The following is a 3,230-nucleotide window of genomic DNA, read 5'->3' on the forward strand; positions in this document are numbered from 1 at the left end:
TATATATATTTTTATATGTATAATATATATATTGAGTCCATGCTTACTTATAGTGACCCCTCCTTGGGTTTCCCAGGCAGCATCCCTATAAAATTCGATCACCCAGTATTCCTTCCCAGGAGTGGCTGGTGGGTTTGAACTGCCAGCCTTCTGGTTAGCAATCAAATGCCTTAAGCACTATGCAAATCATCTGGGTATTTTATTAAAATATCAATTCTGATTTAGTATACCTGGATGGAAATACAAATTCTGATCAGCAGTTGCACTGGAATTAACAAGTTTGAAGCCCTGTACTCTATAGTTTCAAAATTAAGATTCCAACCTACAGGGTGTATAGTGTGGCAACAATTAATTTGCATAGCTATCAAGTAATGTTAATAAACAGTTTTATTTTTTTTATTATTCCTCTAAGTGAAACATTTTACAAATAAAGGATACAGGAAATCTTATCAAAATGCTAAGTGACCAGTTAAGTAAAATTCACAAATACTTATATTTACACAGGATCTATGGCAATAATAACAATTTTACCCTTACATTATTTTTTTTTTTCTTTCTGTTTCCAATAAGCTATTCATATAATTTTACGTTTACTGGGACCTAATATACTACTATAGGAGCTCTGGTAGCATAGTGGCTAAGTCACTTGCCTGCTAACCAGACAGCTGGCGGTTCAAACCCACCAGCCACTCCTTGGAAGGAAGGTTGGGCAATCCTACTTCCGTAGTGATACTGCCTCGAAAACCCAAGGAGGGGTCACTATGAGTCGGGCCGACTCGATGGCACATAACAACAACAATAAAAATTATTCTACATAACATATCATAATTACTGAACACTTATTTTTTACCAACCTCTATAATAACTATCATAAATACATATCATAAATATCTTCTTCTAAATTCTATGATATAAGTGTTATTATCTGCATTTGGATATCTGATAAAATACACCTAATGCAGAAGGCAACATACTTAACGGCAGACATAGGATTAAAATGAAGTTAGTTTGACCTCAAAGACTAATCTAATACAGTGATTAAATAGTCAGGGTTTGGAGTCTGGAAGTCATGAGTTCATATTTCAGCTCTGTCCCATTATTTATCTGAGTAATTGAAACTTTAATTTCTTCATTTAGAAAAAGGGATACAATAATAAATATCTGGTAGAGTATACAAATTATACCATGAATGAAATATATATGTAGCATAGGGTATAGGGTTAAGGATGATATTTAAAAAAAGGAATCACTTAAATTAATTACCATTTGGTGCTCTTGTTGTTATTGTTATGTACCATCAAGTCGGACCCAACTCATAGTGACCCCTCCTTGGGTTTCCGAGGCAGTATCACTGCAGAAATAGATTGCGCTACAAAATATGATTTTATTATAATTAAGACTGAAAGATATAATTAATTTTAATAAAGTCACTTATTTGATTAGGCCACAGCTTGACTAGAATCCAGATATTTTTAATACATCCTGGTGTGTGTCTTAAAACATTATTTATTTGTATTAGATTATGAGGAGTGATTAAATGATGTTCACCATTTTTTTCAGAAAATTACAAGTGTATTCACATTGCAATAATGCTTTTAACTGCAAATATTGCAAAATATAACTTTGTAATCCTAAAAGATTTGTGGGAAGTGTTTCTACAGATTTATATTTTAAAAACTACATTTTTTCTTTATAGGGATATTCTTTAGAGTATCATGTATCCTTATGCTAAAAACATAAAGCAGTAATAATGTCATGAGAATTTGAAATGCGTGGCATGTGTAAATATAACTATTATCAATCAGTGGTGTTGTTAGGTACTGTCAGGTCAGTTTCGAATCATAACGACCCTATTGTGTACAACAAAATGAAACACTGCCCTGTCCTGCACTATCCTCAAAATCATTGCTCTGTTTGAGCTAATTATTGCAGCTACTGTATTGATCCATCTCATCGAGTGTCTTCCTCTTTTTCACTGACCCTCTCTTTTACCAAGTATGATGTCCTTCTCCATGTCCCTCCTGATAACATGTCCAAAGTACGTGAGACAATCCTTGCTTCTAAGGAGCATTCCAGGTGTACTTCTTCCATGACAGATTCGTTCCCTCTTCCTGCAGACCATGGTGTATTCAATATTCTTTATCAACACCACAAAGCAAATGCATCAATTCCTCTTGGGTCTTCTTTATTCATTGTCCAGCTTTCACATGTATATGAGGCTATTGAAAATACCATAGTTTGCATCCGGTGAACCTTGGACCTTAAAGTAACATCTTTGCCTCTTAACACTTTATTTCACCCTGTATTTGTCCAAAGCAACATACTGGTTGATTTCTTGACTCCTGCTTCCATGGGTGTTGATCGTGGATACAAGTAAAATTAAATCCTTGAAACCTTCAATCTTTTCTCTGTTTATCATGACGTTGCTTCTTGCTCCAGATGTGAGAATTTTTATTTTCTTTATGTTGAAGTGAAATCCACACTGAAGGCTTCAATCTTTGATCTTCATTAGTATGTATTTCAAGTCTTGTTTCCTTTCAACAAGCAAGGTTGTGTCATCTGCATATCTCAGGTTGTCAATGAGTCTTCCTCAATTCTGATGCCATGTTCTTCTTCATATAGTCCAGCTTCTCAGGTTAGTCATTCAACAAACAGACTAAATATGGTAAAAGGATACAACCCTGACACACACTTTTCCTGATTTTAAACCACTCAGTATCTCCTGTGTTCTGTCGAAAGACCGACTCTTTGTTTATGTACAGGTCTTACATGGTCATACTTAAGTGTTCTGAAATTCCCCTTCTTCATAATGTTATATTTATTTATTTGTTTGTTTGTTTAATGATACACAGAGTCAAATGCCTTTGCATAGTCAATAAAACACAGGTAAATATCTTTCTGGTATTACTTTTAGCCAAGATTTATCTAACTTCAGCTATGATATCTCTTCTTCCACACTTTTCTGAATCTGACTTGAATTTCCACCAATTCTCTGTCAGTATACTACTGCAGACATTTTGGAATTTTTTTCAGCAAAATTTTCTTGCATGTGATATTAATGATATTGTTTGAGAATTTTTGCATTCTGTGGGATCATCTTTGTTTGGAATGGGCACAAACATGAATCATTTAAGTCAGTTGGCCAGGTAGCTCTTTTCCAAATTTCTTGACATAAATGAATGAGCACTTTTAGCTTTGCATCTATTTGTTGAAGCATCTCAGTGGGTCTC

The 3,230-nt window shown here is 34.3% G+C and overlaps 1 protein-coding gene across 1 annotated transcript in view; it reads left to right on the forward strand.

Moving 5' to 3' along the window:
* The window catches only part of CSMD3 (CUB and Sushi multiple domains 3), a gene marked incomplete at its 5' end in the record, with an annotated part of 1,439,134 nt that overhangs the window by 503,752 nt on the left and 932,152 nt on the right, over positions 1 to 3,230 (forward strand). The window lies entirely within an intron of this gene.

Source organism: Orycteropus afer, unplaced genomic scaffold (genome assembly GCF_000298275.1).
Source record: "Orycteropus afer afer isolate SDZICR_OR568_19922 unplaced genomic scaffold, OryAfe1.0 scaffold00530, whole genome shotgun sequence".
Lineage (NCBI taxonomy): Eukaryota > Metazoa > Chordata > Mammalia > Tubulidentata > Orycteropodidae > Orycteropus > Orycteropus afer.